General features: G+C 30.2%; 1 long non-coding RNA gene across 1 annotated transcript; it reads left to right on the top strand.

Annotated features, from left to right (window-relative positions):
- Nucleotides 1-8,329: 8,329 nt before the first annotated feature.
- LOC140183910 (uncharacterized) lies at nucleotides 8,330-11,466 on the top strand. Its single transcript, XR_011880462.1, has 2 exons — nucleotides 8,330-9,375; nucleotides 10,553-11,466. It is a non-coding gene; the product is annotated as an uncharacterized lncRNA (long non-coding RNA).

The following is an 11,466-nucleotide window of genomic DNA, read 5'->3' as shown; positions in this document are numbered from 1 at the left end:
CCCCCCCCCCCCGGGCGGCGAGAGACGAGCCGCTAATAAATTGAGTTGGTGGTCAATTATCAAAGGATGATTGTTCTTGAAGAAGTTCAGAGCAAGCTACGTTTGTTTTTTCTGCAGCATAGGGAGGGCACAATCCAAATTATTAATGACCAAGTTTGGCCATATCAAATTTGACAATTTTTTTTCTTACTTCTTGTGTAAATGACAAAATCAAATTTTTTTTAAAAAAAACTATAATCATGTCAAAAAAAAATAGTAATTTCAATTTCTAAAAAGAATGTAACTTCTTATTGCGAAAACATTGTATGTAATGTGTCAAGAGTTCGAATCCTACCTTATGTATGCAGTAATCCATTGATCAGTAGTAGACCTTTAAATGGAACTTAAATTCACGACAAATTAGTCCTTGACTTTTTTTTTTTAATGTGGTCCCTATCTCCAAATTAAAACTCTAATTCCCAATTTAAGTTCATCAATTGCATAACTCTCTTTTTTTTTTTCTTTTAAAATATCACATAAGAGGTTGGGGTGGAAAATAAAAGCGCCACTGCTATAATAAACAAAGCAAAATTATTAGTACAATTTGTCCTCATATTATATTATATTATATATATATATATATATATATATATATATGTGTGTTTGGAAAAAAAAACTCTTGTATATACAATCAATAAATGTGTATGTTTATATAAAATAGCATAAGTATATTTATAATTTGCGAGTGAAGAATGCCATTGTCATATGCATGCATGCACAAACATTCACTTTTAACTTTGAAATTTTCTAGGACATTATGGTTGGTTATTGTAAAAATATGAATAAAAGTGTCAAATGAGCACTACTTGACTTTGACCACTACCACCGCATATATATTTTGCAGATTCATTTTCGTTCAGTCCACCTCATTATGCAATAATGGTGGACCTTTTTGCCTCAGTTAATCACTTTTTATTAGAGAAAATGTTTGCCAAATGTTACGTATACAATCAGTTAGGGACGAAGACAATAAAATAATTTTACTTAGCTTGAAAATAAAAAATTAAATAAATAAAAAATTCTCCCCAAAAATATTTACCTTTAGTAGTCGTTGATAAGGTAAGTCAAAATAGATTCCACTTCTGCATTTCTTTCAAAAAATTCATCTTTCGAATATTTATCCAACACACTAAAAGTTGAATACAAATCTCTAATGAATTTTATCTACCTATTCATAACAGGTTCAACAGTTTAGCCAAGGACATCAATCTGTTGCACCAGAGATTCTAAGTTCCAGAAGGTATTAAGGATTTCTTGTATTTTATTTTAACCAACAGACCAAAAGAGAAGAGAAAAAGAAGCTCTGCTATTATGAATATATATAAATTGGGAATTATAATTTTAAAATAGGGATAAGGATTACATTGTAAAAGAAAGAGTTTATTTGGCCACATCAACGATTGGTATATGCTAACGTGGTGAGTATTAGATCACCTCAACTTTTTTATGGCTATTGGACAGAAATTAATTGAGGGACTATTATGAGTTCTTGAATACAATTTTAAAGATAGAATTGGATAATTATAAATTTGAGAGATCACTTTGAGTTTCAAGTATAATTTTATGGATCATTATAAGACTTAATTCATAAAAAGAATAATAAAAATGCTATGTGTCTATTAAAATCAATTATTATGTATTTGTATATAATTATATGTATAGTTTAATTTATTTTTAATATATATTTTATATTTTAATGTATATTTATATTAATAATTAATTTTAATGGCTGCTTTTAATATACTCTTAACATGATTAAAATCACAATTATATGAGTTTTATACTATTATCTATTTTCTTCAATCTCCTTTCCGGTTCTCACATTTATTTGAAGACTAACTCTTTTAAAATGAATTTTACAACTTCTATTGTGTATTGATCAATATTACTTTTGTCTTTAATGTTTAGAGTAAATCTCAAAATTATTCTTAATATTTAAATTTTTTTATTTAAATCTCTAATATTTTGAAATTATCTCAATGTTATCTACCATTATTAATAACCTAGTAATAAAATTGATATGGCAAAAAAATATTGAAATAATTTTAACACAATAAAAATTTAAATAGAAAAAAAATGTAGGTGACAAAAATGATAAATTACTCTTAAAAGAATTTTCAAATAAAGTAAAATGATAGGGAATTTAACCAAATGAATTGTATTATAAATTTAAAATTTTTATTCATAGTTGTAGAATAATTAGTAGATAAACTTAAAAAAAAGTATGGTATATATATAATAAAGTATGAATTATAATTTTTTGTTTTTAATATAAAAAATTCTTTAATGTTTAATTTAATTTACTTTTTAAATTTTATCTTAATAAAAGATAAATTTACTTAGAATGAAGTAACATGATTAAGAGTAAACTTAAAAAAATAAATTTATTTAAAATAAAAGTGATGTAATTAAGAGTAATTTACTTAGATTGATTAAAAAATAAATAATTATTTACTGTAAAATATTGATATTATTGAAAGATAAAATTAATATTTATTTTAAAGTTAAAAATAAAATTTATTTAAATTAAATATTAAAATTTTTTGATACATTAGAGACAAAAAGATATAATTTATAATTCATTATATACATACCATACTTTTTATTTTTCTGCAAGTTTATGTATTAATTATTCTACCAGCATTATATGATGAGTACAAATCCTTAAGAGTAAAATAAAAAAAAACTTAGAATGAAAGTAATGTGATTAAAAATAATTTATTTAGATGTGATTAAAAAAATTAAATATTATGAACGATAAAAAATTATTATTATTGAATGATAAAATTAAAATTTATTTAAAATTAAAAATCATACTTTTTTTTTCTCAAAAATTTATCTAAATCATTTTATAAGTATTTTATGATAAATAAAAATTTTGAATTCATAATACAATTCATTCTGTTAAAATTCACTTTTATTTTATTTTATTTAATAATTCTTTTAAAAATATTGTATCATTTTATCATCAATATTTTTATATTATTTAAAACTCTAATGTTTTAAAATCAATTTAATATTATTTTATTATCAACTCTGTTAATATATTACTAATGACAGAACAATATTAAGACAATTTTAAAACATTAAAATTTTAAATAAGATAATTTAAATATTAAAAATAATTTTAAAATTTGATATGTGTTTCAAATATTTTTTATTTGAAAAAATCAAATATTATTTAAAATTTATTAATTTATTTTGATGTATTTTTGTTTTTATTTATTTAGTTACTAAATTGAATTTTATGTTTATGAACTTTAGGGTTTTCTTTGTTTTAATCTAATAAAAGATTATAAATATCTCCATAGTAGCTATGAATATTTGAAGATAATTTTTTTTTTTTTTTAGTATTTTTGTATTTTTCTCTTTTTTTTTCACTGTATGTTTTTTATTATTTTTTTGTAAAATTAAAATAAGCATGAACGACAAGATAATAATAAAATATAAATAAAAAAGACAAAAACATAAAATATTATGTGAGAGACATTGATTTTTTTTATTTTTTTTTATATAAGAAGAACATATATAGATTAATAAAAACTAATTTAATACCTGAATTTTGATACCAAAAACTACGAAAAAAATAGACAAAATAATATGAATTGAAATTGAATAAGAAAGATACATTAAAATTGAAATAGAAAATAAAATGGATAGATTGAAATTGGATACAAAGAAAATAATTTTATTTTTTATCTAATTTTTTGATGCAAAAGGGTCTCCTAAACCTAACTTATTCACACCATAGTTTAGGAATTGAATCGAAGGAATTCCTCAACTTTCTGTCTAATTCTCCCATGTAACAAGAGAGGAATCCACTCAATTTCATTTGTCCACGTCATAGTTTTATCACGAAATCAAAAGGAAATTTTCAAACATCTAATTACTGAATACTACGATTACCATAAATAAAAGGGATATTTATAACCTCTTATTAGATTAAAAACAAAGAAAATCCTAAAACTCACAAATATAAAACCCAATTCAATAACTAAATAAATAAAAATTAAAATATATTAAAATAAACTAATAATTTTTAAATAATATATAATTTCTCCATATTACGAATATTTAAAACAATATCACAATTTATCCCAAATATTAATTACAAAAATCATAATTTACTCAAACAAATGTTCTCGACTTTTCAGCTGCTAGTGAATGGCCAGACAATTTTAAAAAGTTGCCCTGGAGGGGAAGGAAAGAAGAAGATCAGAATTTAGATGGGTACGCCAGGAGCGTTGACTAATTCAATATGAACAAATTTCTAGTAGTGCCCCTATGGTATCAATATTCGTTTTGGCTACCCATGGATTATTATATTTTTAAACGTAGACTAGACCATGTCTAATTAATTACATTACATGTATGTAGATGATTAAGGCAACCGTGTCCCTGAATCGGAAGCTTAAATTAAAGCAAAAAAAGCCATGATTATTCAAGAGTAAATACAAATTTCAATTTCTATCCATTTATTTGAAAAATAGGGTAATTTTTGTCAGAAAAAGAAGACGACATTTCAACTTCTAATAAAATTATTTAAAAAAAAATACGATCTTTTTATTAAAAATTTGTTAAATAATAACAAAATTAATTTTATAAAAACTTTATTTATAATTTATGAGAATTTAAGTAATTTATGAGAATTTAAAATTCTCGCAAACTATCAATAAATTTATTTTTAAAAAACTTATTCACCAATAATAATTAAATGAAAAAAGATTATTGTTAAAAATAATATCACAAGAAAAAAAATTACGATACAAAAATCTTTAAAAAAAAATGATGGTGGTACAAGAAATGAGAGAAGAGAATAGAGATAGAATAGTGATGTTGATAGTGTTATTAGTGGTGTTAATAGTAGTAAAAAAATAAATAATAATAATAATAAGATATGATTATACTATTAAAGTATTAGAGGTAGAAGTTATTATAATAATAATAATAACTTCATTGCAGCGGTTCTGGGTTTCTTTTAAAGTACTAAGTTGTCGACGGATGTTAATGTAACGTAGGTGACATTAGCCCCAAAGTTTGAAGGCGCAAAGGAGGTGAAGAATTTTAGGCCAATTAGTATGGTAGGGTGTGTGTATAAAGTCATTTCGAAGGTGTTGGTAAGAAGAATGCGATCTATGATGCCGGGATTGGTCGGAGAGACTCGGATGACTTTTGTAAAGGGTAGAAAAATTCATGATGGTGCACTGATAGCATGCGAGACGGTTCATTGGCTGAAGACACAGAGGAGGCCAGCGGCTATTATCAAACTAGATTTCCAAAAAGCCTAGGACAGAGTAAGATGGAGCTTTGTTGATATTGTACTCCAAAAAATGGGATTCGGCCAACGGTGGAGGGATTGGGTGAAAGAGTGTGTTACTACGGCTACCATGTCAGTCCTGGTGAACGGGTCACCATCTAAGCCATTCAAGATGGAGAGGGGACTAAGACAAGGAGACCCACTTTCTCCACTACTTTTCGTACTAGTGGTTGATGTTTTGCATAGGATGGTGGGGGAAGCTGTCAGGAACGGGCGCATTGCTCCGTTACTGGTAGGGAGCGCTCAGGTTGAACTGTCGCACTTACAATGTGCGGATGACACCATTTTGTTCTGCCCGCCGGTGACTGAAACAATTCTGAACTATAAAAGGCTGCTGCGGTGTTTTGAGTTGATGTCTAGACTGAGCATCAATTTTGATAAGTCGAATTTGATATCGGTGAACTGCGATCAAGGATGTGTTGACCATGCGTGTGGGCTACTGGGATGCCAGCAAGCAGCTCTACCGGTTAGGTACCTGGGAATCTCTTTAGGAGCGAATCCGCGTTTGCTGAAGACCTGGAAACCCATCATTGATAAAGTGGAACAGAAGCTGAGCTTATGAAAAGCAAAGGTGTTGAATAAATCAGGTAAGCTTGTTCTTATTAAATCAGTCCTGAATAGCCTCCCCATATATTACCTAAGTCTGTACAAGATGCCGAAAGCGGTGGCGGACAAACTGATTGCTCTACAAAGGAACTTTATGTGGTGTAAGGAGAACGGTAACTCTGGTATACCTTTGGTCAAATGGGAGTTAGTCCAGGCTCCAAAGAAGTGTGGTGGATTGGGGGTAGGTGATGCCGTGCTGAGAAACACAGCGCTTCTATTCAAGTGGTGGTGGAGGTTTTCAAAGGAGGATTACCCACTGTGGAAGAAGATAGTTTGTTCATGCAACAAGTTGAACCCGGATTTAATGCTAGCAACTCAGCATCTACCAGTGAAAGGGGGCCTTGGAAAGACATATGTCAGCTGAATGTGAAAGAACCACGGATTCGTGATAAACTGGTTAATGGCCTGGCAATGGAGGTAGGCAATGGTATGCAAACCTGGTTTTGGGAAGATAATTGGGTTCAAGGAGGTGCTCTCAAACAAAGCTTTCCAAGGCTCTACTCTATTTCAAGTCAGCAAGGGGTTGTCATTGGGGATTGTGGTTTCTGGGATGGGCTAGAATGGATATGGAATTTTCAATGGAAGAGGGAGTTGTTCCAATGGGAGATGGAACTTTTCCATCAGCTCCATGAGAGATTAAGATCAGTAAAACTGTCAGCTGGTCGGGAGGACAATCTGGTGTGGAAGTTTGAAAATAAAGGTGTCTTTTCAACTAGCTCTGTGATCCAAGCCATACAATCGGAGACAATGCGGCTGAAATTACGAGTTATAGCTTCACGAGTTCCCTTTGGAAAGGTTTTATACCTCCGAGAATTGAGCTTTTTGGGTGGTTTGTGCTAGTTGGTAGAGTGAACACTAAGGACAAATTGACTAAGATAGGAGTTAACATCATGAGTGATAGCATATGCGTCCTATGTGCCAAGGAAGTAGAATCGGCTGAGCATTTATTTCTTCGGTGTGAAGTTACATGGCAGGTGTGGTGCAAGTGGTTGAGGGCACTTCGTCGAGAGTGGGTAATTCCTGGAACCATTAAAGAACTCTTTGACAGTTGGTGTGGCATGCACGATAGACACCAAAGGCAGAGGGTGTGGATGACAGTGTTTTTTACAGTGATTTGGAACATCTGGTTGGAACGCAATGCACGAATCTTCAAGAATGACAAAGCGAGTATTGAGATAATTCACACACGGTCGGAGTTGAGCTACATAACATGGCGTGGTTGTGATCCTGCGGGGGACTGATGGCATTGATGGAGAAGCCAGGGGTTGTGTGAGTTATGTTGGTAGTTTCTATGTTTCTATGTTTCTTTGTTTGGTCCACTGTCATGTGTTGAGCTTCCTTCGTTTCAAAAAAAAAAAAACAATAATAATAAAAAAATAGTAGTAATCACGATGGTAATTGATCTTATTGTTAAAAATAATTTTGTAAAAGAATGAGAATTTAAAATTTCTCACAAATTACAAATATAATTCTCACTATACTAATTTTTTCATTATATAATAAAATTTTAATAAATGAATCGTATTATTCCAAAATAATTTTATTAACAACCGAATCGTATTGTTTCAAAATAATTTTATTAAGAACTGAATTTTTTTTTTTTTGGAATAAATACTATCTTACCTTTTGAAAAAATAGAGAGGAGTTGAGTAAACGTTTACTCCTTATTCAAAATGCAAAAAGGATTACATGCAATGTTTTAACAACTATATTAAATATATATTAAAATTAGTATAAAATACACTTTAAAATAAATTAAATAATATTTTAATAATTATTTTTAATATAGAAATAACATTTTTGATGTTATAATAACCGCAGGAAGAGAGCAATAAGAATAGTATACATTTGGGGACTTTTCCCATTTTTTGGGGGCTGTGGAGGTGGGTGGGTGTTCCATATTAACATTTGCTGTTTCGAAAGAGTTGGTTTTAGTTTGGAATTGCAGTTTGAAAAATATTATATGTAAAATAGATGTTTTTTGTTTATTATGCATAATTTTATAAATGGGTATTTATCTTAAATAATAAATTTGGTTCATAAAATAGAATTGCGGATTAAATTGTTAGAGATTGTGCCAAAAGTAATTTCAATTATATTATATGGTCTGAATTTTGTGTTGATAAGATAGTGTTTGCTTTTTCTTTTTTGCATGCTTAAATACGAAAAATATAAAGTAGTAAGAAGAAAAGGTGACTTTTCTGTTAGAAGTTTAGAATGGGTCTTGGGACTTTGGAGTTAGTAATGCACAACTGAGAATATAAATTATAAACACTCCAATACGCGGATTTATGTTATTACTCGGTTCACGCGGTGTCAACACTTGTTGTATAAAAACCAACGTCGGCACTCGTCACTACCCACTTTCTTATTTGATCATTTCTATAATCTCTCATTTCAATTTCATCACCACAACGAACCATAACCAATTAAATGGCCGGTGCAGCTTCGGAGCCTCGGTTGATCCCAAAGAGGGGTCAAGTTCTTAAAAGGATACTCAAAATGCTGCTCATTCCTGCTTCCTCTTGTTTTTGTTGTTCTGCTTCTTCACCAACCAACTCGCATTATCCTAAAAAGACAAGACCTGTAGTGTTTCCGGCACCAGCATGAGCTCTTTTTCTTCGCATTAATTTCAACTAACTACGCCAATGAGAAATGAATGGGGAGCATTATTGGCTTAGCTTCTTTCTTTGTGACACATCCAACCTTGTTTCCTTTTTGTCCCTACAAACAATAATCTCCAATTATATGTCACTGCCCAACAGTCCCACATTCCTCACAATTTTGTAACTATTCTCTTGTTAACACCGCCATCTTTTTTTTCTTTTTTTTTTTTTTCAATTTTGTCTGTATCTTCTCTGTTATTAACACCACAATTTTGTTGTTTCTTTTTCTTTCTTTTTTTTTTTTAATCCCTCCCCACCATTTTTGTACTCATCACTATAAGAAGTTGGAGGAAATTAACTAATGTGATGGAGTGGAAGTACATCTTGAAATGTGAAATTGATGTTCCGATCCCCTTATGTAAGCTAAAAAAGGTAAATAATTTAAAAGACTCGGTTAAATTTTTATAATTTAAATAATTTTTAAAATATCAAAGATATAAAAAAATTTATTTTTAGTATTTTTAATTAATGACTTAAAAATACAGGTTAGTTAATTCGTAATTTTAATGGGAAATAAAAAGGCAGTTTACCCCTTATATTGATTGATCCAAGGTGAATAGAAAATAATATTTGAAGGGATTGAGGGAGTTCCGATAGGATTAAAGAAGCGCAGGTGCAGATGCACGTGGGAGTGAGTTCAATGATTGGTAAACGACACATGAACAAGTTTGAGTGGCATCAGCATCATGCAATGTCAGTTGTCACCACCACGCACTTTACGCCTCAAAATTCTGAGCCAACGCCATGGTTAGTTAGTTATTCATACTTCATAATCATATTACCAAGGAATCAAGGATCCTCAATGACAATGAGATACCCATCTTTTGTTTATTTCCTTTTTCGTGTAGAATTATGTTCCCATCTAATTCAATTATCAACCTTATTAGTTATTACTATTACCTTACTGTAATATATTCTTTTCGTCTTGCTTACTACGATTTTTTTTTCTTCTAAATATTTTTTGTTGGTCAGCCTTTGATAATTAATGATGCATGACAGCATGTCAGCTTTTGCCCTTTTCTTTATCCTTTTTTGGTATTCTTCATGAATAGCAAATTAAAGGCCACACAGCCTGAAGCCCACAAGTTATGGACAGGCCTGGGAAAAAAAGATATGTGAGATTTCCAGCACCACAACGTATACAAAAGATCAAAAATAAAATACCGAACCACCACCAAAAATTTGTTGTTCATACAATTAGAGATGTCAATGGGTCAAGACTCATGAGTCATGACCAAAAGAAAAGGGGCAAGACTAGGAACTAGGAAAATATATATAATAAATAAAATTATTAAAATATCTGTACTAACACTTAAAATATTAAAGATAATTAAGTAAGTTTGTATTATTTGGATCACGAAAAATGAGATGGAAATTTCCACAGCTGTCCCAAAAAATTTTTGTGCTGAGCGGAAAAAATTTTCTATCTACTAGTCCCCATTTAAGACAAGGATTTGACTATGGTGCTGAAGTAAAATTTTTTCAGCACCTACCAAAACGAGGTGGAGGTAAGCAAATTTCAACGTATGGCGTAGTTGTTGTTACAGTAGCAAGCATAGATTGAAAGATAACAGCGGTGGCAGAAATTTGGATGGGTTAATTACGGTATAAAATTTTGTAATATGAAAGCATTAAAGGGTTGTTACTTGTTAATGTGACACATTTTTTTGTTAGTTTTTGTTCTTATTGGGCATGGGTTGTGTGATTTTTGATGAAGCTGGGTTGAGAATAAAAACAATTATGGTCCATGATAATATGACAAAAATAAAAACAAAAACAGAAAACAAAAACGGAAGAATAATTGTAAAGTATGGTTAAATTTTACTTCTAATATTTTTTTTATCATTTTTAATCTATTTTGGACAATTAAATTATCTTTTTATTTTATTTTAATTAAATAATTAATTAATTCCAATTCTTATAGGAAGAACACAAGACTATCAACTGGAAGAGTAGAAAAGTACTGAGCAAGAACAATAAAAATCAAACTGAGGTTACAAAGGAGGAGTTAGAAGTGCAAAAGCAAGACCAAAAGGCTTCTATACCAAGTGAAATTCCAATGAAGACGGAAGTAGTGGAAGAATACAAGTCTAGGATTCCATATCCTCATAGGCTATAAGAGGTGACCAAGAAACACATAACTTCTTTTTCAAGAGAAGCAATACAAGATCCTACGAAAGAATATGAGAAAATCAAGTAAAGGAGTTCACACTCTAGTGAATTAGAGAACTTTCTACCCTCACACATAGAAGGAGAGGAAGATGCACAAATAAAGGAGGAAGACATGCACACTCTATGCTTGCACATTCTAATAATTAAGCAGAAAGCCATACAACTCCCTTCAAATCTATACATGCAAACTTTCGATAAGAAAAATCTGAATGCACCACCCACATTTGAATTGAAGTCTTCTCCCCCAACACTTGAATATGCTTTTCTTAGTCCTAGTTAATCAGAGAGTTGTATGAAGGTATCTTTTTGGTGGGTATCATTTTTCTCCTCATGTCCACTGAAGTCATTTCTCTTAACTAACTGGAAGAAAAAGGAAGAAAAAGCAAGAACCAACCGTCAAGTTAGTGACGCTAAAGAAGTGCTTGTTGAGAGGCAACCTAACATTAGTTCCGCCTTACTTCCTTATATCCACTAGACAATCATGATTATTCCTATTTCCATCACCATTGTTTTTCTTTATTGATTGAGGACAAGCAACCATTTTAAGTTTGGTGTTGGAGGCTATGCTCTACATAGCCTAAAAGGATGATGAGAGAAAGATGATGAAAATAAGGGCAATGAGAACCAAGGTTGTTGAATTCTAGTTGCTTCCTTTCTTTTTAATTA

This window comes from Arachis hypogaea, chromosome 3 (assembly GCF_003086295.3).
Source record: "Arachis hypogaea cultivar Tifrunner chromosome 3, arahy.Tifrunner.gnm2.J5K5, whole genome shotgun sequence".
Lineage (NCBI taxonomy): Eukaryota > Viridiplantae > Streptophyta > Magnoliopsida > Fabales > Fabaceae > Arachis > Arachis hypogaea.
The sequence above is the reverse complement of the archived record's forward strand: the minus strand, read 5'-3'. Positions and strand labels throughout refer to the sequence as shown.